This window comes from Melospiza melodia, chromosome 18 (assembly GCF_035770615.1).
Source record: "Melospiza melodia melodia isolate bMelMel2 chromosome 18, bMelMel2.pri, whole genome shotgun sequence".
In the NCBI taxonomy this organism is placed as follows: domain Eukaryota; kingdom Metazoa; phylum Chordata; class Aves; order Passeriformes; family Passerellidae; genus Melospiza; species Melospiza melodia.
In genome coordinates this window covers 11,264,534-11,276,093 of record NC_086211.1, presented here as the reverse complement: position 1 = coordinate 11,276,093, position 11,560 = coordinate 11,264,534, and the positions used below count along the sequence as shown (strand labels likewise).

General features: G+C 47.1%; 1 protein-coding gene across 2 annotated transcripts in view; it reads left to right on the top strand.

The window, feature by feature from the left end:
* Window positions 1-4,159: 4,159 nt before the first annotated feature.
* The window catches only part of ABAT (4-aminobutyrate aminotransferase), a 51,337-nt gene continuing 43,936 nt past the window's right edge, over window positions 4,160-11,560 (top strand). Inside the window, exon 1 of one of the 2 annotated variants that reach the window (XM_063171101.1) lies at window positions 4,160-4,239. The gene's annotated coding sequence lies outside the window, so the exon portion shown is untranslated. Of the gene's footprint in view, window positions 4,240-5,197; window positions 5,306-11,560 lie in introns of those variants that run through there. The other variant, XM_063171102.1, reaches the window with a different exon arrangement.

The following is an 11,560-nucleotide window of genomic DNA, read 5'->3' as shown; positions in this document are numbered from 1 at the left end:
AGTGTGAGCAGTTTACAGAATCCTGTGGTTTTTCTCACACAGGATTTCTCAAAGTCTTTGGAATTATCAACAGAAATTCACCTGCAAGCCTTCATTTCTGTGAAGGAAGAGAAAGTAAGCACTTAATTTAAAACCTATGAATATTTCTATTCAGCTGGGCAGATTTAAGTTTTCATTTGGAAAACTGACTTTTGCTAAATAAAGTCCTCAGGCAGTTGGGAGCATTTCTGGACCTGGTTGGAAAATCCAGCAGTCATCCAGATGGATCATTTTCTGGAGAGAGGAGCATAGAGGAGGTGAAGGGGAACCTATGGAGCCCTCAAAGGGAGTAGTGTCTTCTTGGGAAAAATCTTCTTGGGAAGTCTGGCAATGGATAGACACATGATCTTCCAGGAGGAATCTGGTTTGAAACAAATGATTTTCACTTTTGTCACTGCCATATGGTGCAACAACAAATGCCTTTTCTCAGTCTCCACCCATCTCCTGTTTTTATCTCTTAAGAGAAACAAAGTTAACACAATTATAGAAATTGGTCAGGAGAAGAACTTGAACTTATATGGGACACCCAAGTAAGCATTGCAAACTAATTGCATTTATTTCTTTCAAATCTTTGTTGATGTGAGACTTGGAGAGTCGCTTTGCTGTGAATGTCTGTGTGTCATTTTGCAGTAGAAAAAAGCTGAAGACACTCCCTTGATGGGATAGATTCTGTGTATTTATCATTGTTGGGTGTTCTCAAGTGTAGGTGGCTATTTGTGGGCCATCCTGGTAGCTCCATCTGCTGTACAACACTTTGAGTCAAAACATTTTACAGTTTGTTCAACACCCTGCTCCTTTCTAGTTTGACAATGTTGTATTTTGGAGTAACAGTTTAGGTGGCATGCGTGGTTCTGCACTTCTCACCTAGACCTGCACAGTGGAAATAATCCTGAAATGAAGGTGGTGTTTAATTGCCTGCTTTTTAGCAGCAGCTTTGCCTCCAGCAGTTTGGGGTTTTCAGGAAATATTCTAGGGAAAAGTGGATGTACTTTTTGTGTGTTGTGGTAGGAACTTCTTATTCCTCAGAAGATGAGGACTTAAATTGCATCTCAAAGTTTTATAGCAGGAAACTATCATGAGATTGTTCATTAACTCAACTGTTTGTGGACTTCTACATCCACCACTAGTGCCAGTTTTTTTCCCTTTTCACCGGAGAATTAAGGGCTATGCCCCTGGCAGTTGCATTTCTGGGTTTTGTTTTGTTTGCTTTGTTTTTTTTTTTGTTCTGGTAGACAACATCTTAAAACTTGGAGAAATAATTTTGTCTGAGATTTCTACTTACTGAGCTTATTTTATGTTCTAGTTTTATATTTTTCCCTTTTCATGGTGTTGGTTATAGCAATTTTGCAATTCCCAGAAAAACTAATTGTAAGTGTAGTTTTCCATTGGATCAATGAGACATAATCCATCTACTCCTGTGATCAGCCAGGGCCACCAGTGGGGGTCTGTTGCTGGGGGTATAAAGGAAGAGCAGAGCAGCTGTTTTGATAGCAGTGGATATCTGGGTTCACACTGGAGTTATGTGTAACTGTGCTCCCAATGTGGCAGTGCAAGGTGTGTTAGCAAAGCTGATTTTCCTCAGTCCTGTGCCTGAAACCACATTGCCCAGTCAGACTGGCATGAGTGTGACAGCCAAAGGCTGCTGGTGGTTTTAAAGACAGTCACTGGTGCTGAGTGCTGGGTACAGGAAACTGAAGTGTGCTTCTGAAAAGTGGGTGCTGCATTCCTGTCTGCTTGTTATGGCATGGCAAGGAAAGCTGCCTGTCTCATAAGCCTGCAGTGATTTTTTCAATCTGCAAGTAAATTGAGAATTATTCACTTAGTGAATAGCTAAATAACTTGTCTTTAAAATGCAGTTCACCTCCTGAGTGTGATCATGGCATTTGTAAGCTGAGCACTTTTGAGGTTCAAGTGAAGTAGGATTTGAAAATGAGCTCCTTCTTGCTGCCAGGCTGTCGTGCTGTGACACAGGTCGAGAGGTTTGTGCTCTTTTAAAGACTCATCTTGACCCTGACCTTCTGTGTGTCCTTTGCATCTGTGCTGGAAGTTGATGCATTAACAGAATAAAGCTTCCTCTTGAGAAATGTCTGCCTCCTCATGGTGCCAGCAGTGCAGTCAGCTGTGTCAGTACAGCACATTGCCTCAGAGAAAGTTTCCCCCAGCAGATGGCACATGGAATTTCTTTAATACCAGCACCTAAAGGCAGTAACAAAATATCTACATATATATGTGTGTATGTGTGTTTGTTTACACATTGCCCAGGCCAGCCCCACTGGAACTGGGCTAGCTTGTGAGCATCCCTAGCTTGTGAAAGGAACATCCCTAGCTTGTGAGCAAGCTGAGTGTGTTCTCTAAGCTTTTTGAGCAAATATTCAAATGGGATACTTATCAGATAGTAAGATATGCAAAATGTTAATAATAATTAGAAGTAACATAATTTCTGCCTGAAAGTTAAATAAAAATGCATATAATAAATTAGGCAAGAAAGTTGACAGGGAATTAGACAAGATAGCAGTAAACTTTACTTTTTTCATGCTCTGTTCTTGTTCTATGGGATACCAGTAGCAGGTTTACATTGTAGCATGATCAGAAGGGGCACCAAGAAATTATCTGAAATTATCTGTTCTGTATGCCTCTCAAAGCAGAATCGTATTAATCTGAGAATCTTGCTAAGTGTTTGTTATCAAAGGCTCTCATCACAGAGATCCTGTAATCTGTTCTAGTGCTTCCTTGTCCTTTATGATACAAATAGCTGACTGCCATCTGAATGGCTCAACTGCCGCCTCTCTTGTGATTTTGGGCCATTAAATCTTTCTTACTGGAACAGACTGACAGACATGAGGGTTCTGGGCAGGGTAAGTGGAAATGAAAGGCATAGATGGCTGGTGTGTGCAGGGACAGAAGGATCCTGTAACAGCCTCTGCAAATTGATGGTGCTGCAGCACAAAAGAACAGCTCTGGCCTCTCAGAGCCTGCAGCGTTCCTGCCTCGCTTGTGTCGTCTCCATCTCTCCTCTCTGGTGGCCTTCAGCTGCTCTGCCACAATTGCTGCTCCAGGATTCTCCCCGGAGCCTCCCACGGCGGTCATTGAGGGGTGAGTATGACAGCTCCCATCTCTTGTGTGCATCCCTTATGAGCGCTTCCCTTTTACCTTCTTGAGTGCGTCCCTTATGAGTCCCAGCTCTGAGAAGTCACCTGGACAGGGAGAGGGTCACTGTGTGCTGCTCACGGGAGAGGGACGGAGGTGACATTTCTCTTATTGGCCTTTTGTAGCCAGGTCTTGGGCTTTGAAGAAAACCAAGGCTGTGAATGAGACATGCATTCTGTAAGATAAGAGTCCAGGTAGGGTTCGACATGCTTGCCGTAGGTTATATTGTGGATGAGATACATAATAATATTTATTACTGGGCTGGAGCTTCAGGGGCAGCATTGTGCCTAATGGTGTAGCAGAGCCAAGCAGCAACTGAGCAGAAGAGCTCGGTATGGGATTTGGGCTGCTTCAGTCCACTACTGTCCACAACAAAAACGTGTTTTGTCTAGGTCAGTCTTAAATGCTGGTGAAGATTTGGGTTTTAAGTTCAGAGTTTCACATAACACTAAGTTTAATTTGAATTTCTAATCACAGATAGAAGACCAAAAGACTTTCTCAGTTGCTGCCTTCGCTAAATTAAGTATGTCCCAAGTAGCAATAAGGAAAGGACAGTGGATCTTCGTGGAGCTGTAACAGTGCAGGCACAGATTCCCACCGCGGTCAGCTAAGAGGCTCCGCTGCGCTTCTCGCGGGTGCGCGATGGATGGAGGAACCAGGCTCCGCTGCACGGCGGCTCCCGGAGCAGGGGGCGCGGGCAGGCGTAGCGGGGGAGGCGGGGAGGAAGAGGAAGGAGGGCGGGCAGGGAGAGGAAGGAGGGCGGGCAGCCCTGGCCGAGGGACGCGGGCGCTCCGAGCCCCGCCGCCCCGGCCCCGCCATCCCTGAGGGTCCGGCCGGCCCCGCCCCTCCCGACGGGGGCGAGCCCCGGCCGCGCTCTCCCATTGGCCGCGGCGGGCGCGGGGCCGCGGGCGGCGGCGCTGATTGGCTGCGGCGCGCGGGGCGGGCGGGGCGCGGCGGGGCCGGTAGGACGCGGCCGGCCCAGCGCAGCGCACCCAGCGCAGCCCGGCGCGGCCGCCGCAGGACCCGCACAGCCTGCACAGCCCGCACCTCCCGGTGAGCGCCCGAGCCCCGCGGGGCCGCGGACGGGCCGCTGCCTTCACCGCCCGCCGCTCCCGCCCGGCAGCAGGACTCCCTGCGGGGCCCCTCTCCATCCCCGCGGGCGGCGGTGCTCGCGTTGCCGGGGCAGCCGCGCGTCCCCCGCCGCTCCCCGGTGCCCTTCCGCCGGCTCCCCGGCCCGGCGCACCCTGCGGACAACGGGCCGCGATCGCGGGGCATCCGCTGGCGGGCGGGGGTCGCGGGGCCGGTGCCGTGCTGCCCGCTCGGGGGCCCTGCCCTGCCCTGCCGGACCCGGGTGGATCCCGGCGGGGCCCGGTGCGCTCCCCGTGGGGAGCCGAGGGGCCGGGAGGGTCCGTGGTTCCCCGCGCGTTCGGCCGCGGCGGGCGGCAGGGTTGGGATGCTCCGTGCCCCGGCAGCGGCACCCGCGGCGGGCGGGGGGGCCCGGCACGGACCCGCGGCGGGGAAGGGGGAAAGGGAAGCGGAGGGCACCGAAGAGAGCGGCCGCGTACCGGGGGGAGAACGGCGGTGCCTTTGCGGGGAGGGCGCCCTGGCACAGGTGCTGCAGGCAGCTGAGTAATGGTGTTGGTGGAGGCCTGGTGCTGCACTTAGCTGGGGTTCAGCCGGGCTTTTCAGTTTCCTGTTTTCTATCTGGTGCTGGCGATGCAAAACCCAAGCAGGAGCCAAACCTCACGCTTCGGTTCGATACATCCTTAGCATCACTTCCCTTGCAGTGCTTAAAGTGGCGCGGGGCTCTTCAGCCAGAGCTTTGCCCCTGCCTGGCTTGTGCCTCTGTGGTTCTCCATCTCTGTTTATTTCATAAGGAAATGAAATACAAAGAAACTGAACTACAGTGGGAGGTTTCCAGGTAATTTTGTAATCAGTAATGAAGGTTCAGGCTTACAAATACTGGATTTTGCCCTACAGTTCAAAGGCACAGTTGATGGATATGGGCTCTTAAAAGGGTCTTTGCTCTTACAGTTTGAAATAAGAAATTTGGTAAAGGTTGAAAGCCAACTGGTATAAAAGGAGGGTAGTAGTATGGTTACCTTCTGGAAGCTCTGCAGTAAGTAAATTACCTATTGAATCCTGTTATAATCGGGTTATTCTGTTATAAATTGAATTAGTAATTTTGCAGTGCTTGCTGCACTGGTTTTTTGTTGTAATTGTCTTTTCTGTAGTGTCAGTATTGGGCAAATTCTGTCTGGGGGCAGTTTGTCTTCTCTGACTGGAGTTACAAATGCAGACTTGGAGGTCAGTGTTTCAAATGCAGGATCACAGCTCACCATACTGAAGCACAGTGTATGCAAAGAAGTGTAACATCTGGATTTTGTAGTGTTTCTCATCTGTAGTGTTTAAAGCACTCATCAAACATCACTGGTCTGGCTGTATAGATGGGAAAGCTGTTATTTTATATTGTAATTTTTATTACATGCTGGGTAGCCTTGTGGACTGGGAATCAGTGCTCAGGTCTTCTGTGCCTGCAGTGTGTGTGTGGCTTGTCCTGGACACCCCGAGTGCAGAGGACAGTGATTCAGAGATCTGCAGATAAATGAGGACCTGAGTCAGTACATGTGTGGTGCTATCAGACAAGCTCACCTCTTGCAAATTTCGTGTGGGAAAATGTGATAAAACTGTTCTATTAGTCTTTCATTAGGCCTGTAGTCTTCTGAGGGATGACAGCCTCAGAAGCGTACTGTACAGTGAGGTGTCTTGTGCATCCAAACACAAAGTAAAGTCAAATAAGTGGATAAAATTGGATATTTATACCCAGAGGCAGTAAGCAGGCACAGCATGCAAATAAACACCAAGCAAATCAGTAGGTGTCCTGCTGGCAGCTGTGCTGTCATTGGGAAAGGAGAACATCCTGATCCGGATTTTTTCAGAAGCAGGGAGGAATTCAGATTCTTGCCCGCCATGTCTGTGTTCATTCCAACCATCTCTTGGGGGTCAAACCAGCAGCTTGGGGTTCTCAGGTGGTTTCCCTTGCCCTGTCTGCGTGGTTTGATGCTTAGCAGCCAAGTCTGAGAGCAGTTTATGCTGTGCCTTCCTTGCCCCCGGGCACGCTGGGCAGCAGCCCAGCTCTGTCTCTCTGCCTGTGTGGGCAGGTGCAGCTGCACAGGCACCACTCCTGCCCTGGCAGTGCAGAGTCTCCCTCTGGGCCTGTGTTTTGAGGGTTGGGCCTCAATTGAAACAGCTCAGATCTTGTCATGATGTACCTGTGCTGCTGCTTAGCCTTGTAGTTTCAGGAATTATTAGAATTCACAGGATTAGAGTTCACAGCTCTAAGGCAAATTGGATCTGGTTCTTGGCTTACAAGCTCTGTTTCATGGATTCTAGGATTGAGAGTCCATTCCAGAAACACTGCTAAATTTTTTTGTGTGTTTCAATTACAAGTTAAATTCCTTTCTTACCCAAATGAAAGCAGCTTGTGGAAGTGTCTCAGGAGAGAAGGCTGTTGAGTGGCAGCGTGTGTAGGTGCTGTATGAACAGGGTGGCACTCACTGCTGTATCTATTGTAAAGATACAACTGGATTGCATCTTTACATCTTGCTGGATTGGCTGTATACCAAAAACTTTAAATCTAATGGGGACTCTGAACTTGGATGAATCTCCTTTGCTTTTGGCTTTGCCTTTGTCAGAAGGAGCAGGGAGGAGAATAGATTTTGAGTAATTCTCAGATTTCACGTAAGACCTTTCTCATTATTGTTTTCAAATACATTTTTGTTCCTCCTTGTATGTTGCACCTTGTCCATCTGTGTGCACCAATTTTGTTCAAGCAGGCTTTTCCAGTAGTGCCTGTTCTTCTTTTGCCGTTCTTTTTAAGCTCTTAAGAGTTTTTCAGGCATAGTGATAAGTCTGAATCAAACAGTGAGGTATCTTATGTCAATTGGAAGAATAAGGGACACGAAAGAGCTGGGTTCCATCAGAAGGAAAGCAGCTGGTGCTGGTGTGTAGGGAGCTGTGAAAGTACAGGTAAGTAATGCAAAAATGACACACCAGGAGCAGTGAAGCTTAAAGACCAAGAATCCACTACACAGATAATTATCACTGTGGGCCCATTGCCTGTGGAAGGGTGGATGTGCTTTAAAAGTTATGTAACAGATTTATCTTTCCAGAGGCTGAAAACACCCTATTCTTCTTAGAGATGGATCTGCTTTCAAAATTTTCTTTATGTATAGAAGAGGTTGCCTTAGGGGTCAGAGCTGCTACCAACTAAAAGTAGATAATTCTTCCAGCCACTGTTTTGTGGCTTGAAAACCACCTCTGTCCCCTCTTAGTTTTCTGAATGTTGTGATCATGGTCCTGTTGCCTGAAATGACAGCTATGGCCCAGGAAAACAGAGAAAGTGATGTTTTCATAGCCATATGGTGTTTGTGCAAAAATAACAGTATTCGGGGGGTTTTCCAAAGCAAGCAAAGTGTCTAAAACAGAGAATATTGTTGTAAACTATTTCTGTGGCTTTCTGATCTGTGGGAGTAAGGTTCTCTAGTGTATCCTTGTATGAGATTGTTTGTCTTTTCTTTCACAAATTATTTTACTCTTCATTTTCCACATTTAGCCAGTACTAGAAATGCAGCAAAAGAATGAGGTAGGAACCTTGCTTAAGTGTTGCAGCTCTTGGCTGTGTGGAAGAAGCAGCTTGTATCTCTTGCTGCCCAGTGGAGGTACATCTACTTGCAGCAGGGAGAATATTTTTGGAGGGTATGATTTTTCTTGTTGGAAAGAAATCCCACTTTTTGCAGCATGGAGTTTAGTTGGCTTTTCCTAGTTTGTGCATTTGGAGTATTTTGAATTTTGTGTGTGACAGCTTCTACAGCCATAAATTCTGTTGTGGAAATGGATGCATGTCCTAGCAAGGGCTGGACAGTCATGGAATGATTTTGTGGCTCCAGCAAGGAGCTGATCTCATGAAGTGCCTTTGTGAAGGGTGAGGGTTGGGCACCTGCAGTGTCCAGCACACAGTGATGCACTCAACTTTTATAAAATAAAAGCTGTGCTGTCCTGTTTGATGTGAGAAAGCACCAAAGTCACTCAGCTAAAAGTACTGCCTTTAGTAAATGAATGCTGTCAGCTTGAAGAAATGTGAACTTTGTTTTTCACACTTAATTCCCCTTTGTAATGTCTTCTGCCGTTATTTCAGTGAACCTCTCCCAGTTTTTATGCAGGAGATAAAGAATTTGTGTAATAAGTGCTTGTGTTGTACCAATCTCCTGCTTGGGGCTCTGGCTGAAAGGCTGTGTGCTGTAGAATTTCTCTGGCAAGGTGCAAGGCACTTTGAAGGCAGTAAAGCTTCAGACTTGGTGAGTTTCCCATTTACATTTTGTAATTTTCCTGAAATGCAGTTGGCATTGGCAGGGAGTGTTTACCTTCTTGTGACTCTTGGGAAACCTGGCAGTTTAAACACTGACATCTAGTTCTGCTGGTGTTCCTGGGGGATGTTCTGCAAAAAGTCAGCATGTCTCAAATACACTCCAGGTGACAGAATGAAGTGCCAAACTTACTGGTTTAGCTGTGTAGCTGTAATTCTGGGAGTAGAAAAGACTTCTAAACCTATCTTCAGCTTTCCCTTATCTCAAACACTTAAAAATAGACCTTACTCCAGCAGGAATTTCCCTTGCTGTCTCCAAACAAAGTTCACTTTTAATTTTACAAATGAAAATACATTGCTTTGCAGCTGTTCTGCCTATATATAATTTTGTTTTACTTAGAAAATTTTTAGCCATGGCATCAAAATGCCTGAAGTTTGAAACCTGGTGAGTTCAAGTACCTTGAAAATTGTCTGGATAACAGAGAAATTGGGCAATCCTGACCTGGCACCTGCTGGAATACAGTGATCCAATTTAACCCTGGCCTGCCTGGGTTGTGCCAATGTGCCTTTTCCAGGGTGTGGGCAGCTGGTGGAACCCAGACCGTTGTGGGAGTGCATCCCTGGGATGTCCTCCCAGGCAGAATCTGTTCCTTTTCTCAGGAGGGGGCTGCTGTTGTGGGAGAGGCCTGTACATGCCTCCTTTGGCTTCTGGTGCATTTGTATTCTGTGCTGGCTCCCTCGGGGTGCCTTTGCTGGGTCAGTGGGGAGCTTTGGGTTCAGGTTCCTGTGTCAGTGTGCTCTCTGTTCCTCACAGACTGTGTCACTGTGCTGGCTGTATGGGCCGTGTTTGGGACTGTGGGTAATCCTGGAATTGGGATCAGAGCTTCTCTCATGCATTTGCTTTCATCTCTTCTGCCATCTGCACGTCAGGAACACCACATTTCCTCTCCTTCCAGCCTGCCCACAGTGTCAGTGCTCTCTCCATTTCCACTGCTCTTCCAGCCCTTGTGTTTACGGTGTCTCAGACCTGTTTTAAGAGCTTTTAGCCCTACCTGTCAGCTCTAAAAACAGATGCTTCTGCCTAGAGGACCATTATATCTCTGCAGGAGGCACGGCAGAACATGCACTGTCCTGCTGGGGCAAGGAGCTCTGTGTGCAGAGGGAAGCTGGCAGGGATGGGGTGAGCTGAGGGGAGCAGTGGGAGAGGTGTTGCCCTGCCTGTGGTACAGTGGAGAGCTCAGCCTGGATACACAGCCTGCCTGTGGGTGGAATAGTTACAGGAATCATGGAAAAATGTTACCCAAGAGTGTGGATTGCCAGCATGAGGTTTTCTTACTAGTTGTTTGTTGGGGTATTTGTTTTGTTCAGGGATTTTTTTTTTTCCCCCCTCCCCTTGTAACCTTGGTTTCATCACTGGTTTCTCACAGAACAGAACAGAGAGAAGACACATAAATTAGTGATGATGTTTTTGTGGTGTCCTATTTCTGATGTTTGGCTCAATTTTAAAGCATCCAGATTCCATCAGTGAGCCTTGCACAGGGCAGCAAGTTCCTCATAGAAATTTCTAACCCAGTGCTGGCTGATTTCATGGTGGCTTTGTTGGCTGTACTCTCAATATAAATCACCCCTTCCTCTTCCTCTTTCCTCCCAGCAAATGAACAACCCTACAGACTTTTTTCACAGGAGATACCACCTCCTGCCCTTCCAGGCCTTTCCCTTTCTGAATGAGGTCGTGCAGGAATACAGGCTGCAGAAGCCACTGAGGAAAACAGGAAATGAAAATTAGTTAGCAGGGAAAGGAAAGAATAATATCCCTCATTTGTATTTGTAACTCATCAAGCTCAATTTTGATTAAAGACTTTGAACATCACCACAGCATGCCAATTTTGGCTTCCTCTTTTAGTGAAGGATGAAATGCGGAGGCTTTTGGCAGCTTCTCTTGACAACAAACACAACTGAAATCAGCTCACATGTTTAAATTGGTCTGGCACTACTACAGAAGTGGGCATAATAACATAAATACAATGAAAATTAAGTATTTTAAATAAACTTGGTGTAACCTGATAGCAGTGATATTTTCTGTTTGCATTATGTTTCCTCTCAGTTTGTCTGTCAGGTTCCTTCTCAAATAATGGGAGCCAGCCATCTTGTTCTTCTCTCTGTTTAATCTCTTTCCACATCTCTCAGGAATTACACTTTTTTTTTGCAAGGTTCTTGCTTCATATTGATGTTGTGATGTTCACAAAAAAAATTAGGACACTGGGAGCAAGATGGAGATAGTAAGTTTGTACTGAAGCATTATTAACAGCTCTCACTGTATATATCTGATTATATAAATGATTGCCTCAGTGGGAATTAGAGAACATGGCAGGTAAAAAAGCTGTTAGAAACCAAACCAAACTGCTCTGGAAAGATTTCAGGCATAAGATCTTTATGGCAACAGGCCAGAGGGTAATCCTGCCACAGGGGACTGTGGCCAGGCTAAAAGCCATGACTTCTGCATCCTTAACAGCTGCATCTCATCAGGCAAAACTGAGCACACTGAGACTCCTGTGGCAGGTGTGAGGGATGGGATTTACCTGTATGGAACATGCTGCAGGTGTGAGGGATGGGATTTACCTGTGTGGACTGAGCTGTGAGTGTGAGATTTGCCTTTATATGGACTGAACTGTGGGTATGAGGGATGGGATTTACCTGTAGGAATTCAGCTGCAGGTGTGAGGGATGGGATTTACCTTTATAGGGACTGAGCTGTGGGTGTGAGGGATGGGATTTACCTGTATGAGCTCAGCTCCAGGTGTGAGGGATAGGATTTACCTGTATGGAACATGCTGCAGGTGTGAGGGATGGGATTTATCTGTATGGACTGAGCTGCAGGTGTGAGGGATGGGATTTACCTGTATGAGCTCAGCTCCAGGTGTGAGGGATGGGATTTACCTGTATGAGCTCAGCTCCAGGTGTGAGGGATGGGATTTACCTGTATGGAACATGCTGCAGGTGTGAGAGATGG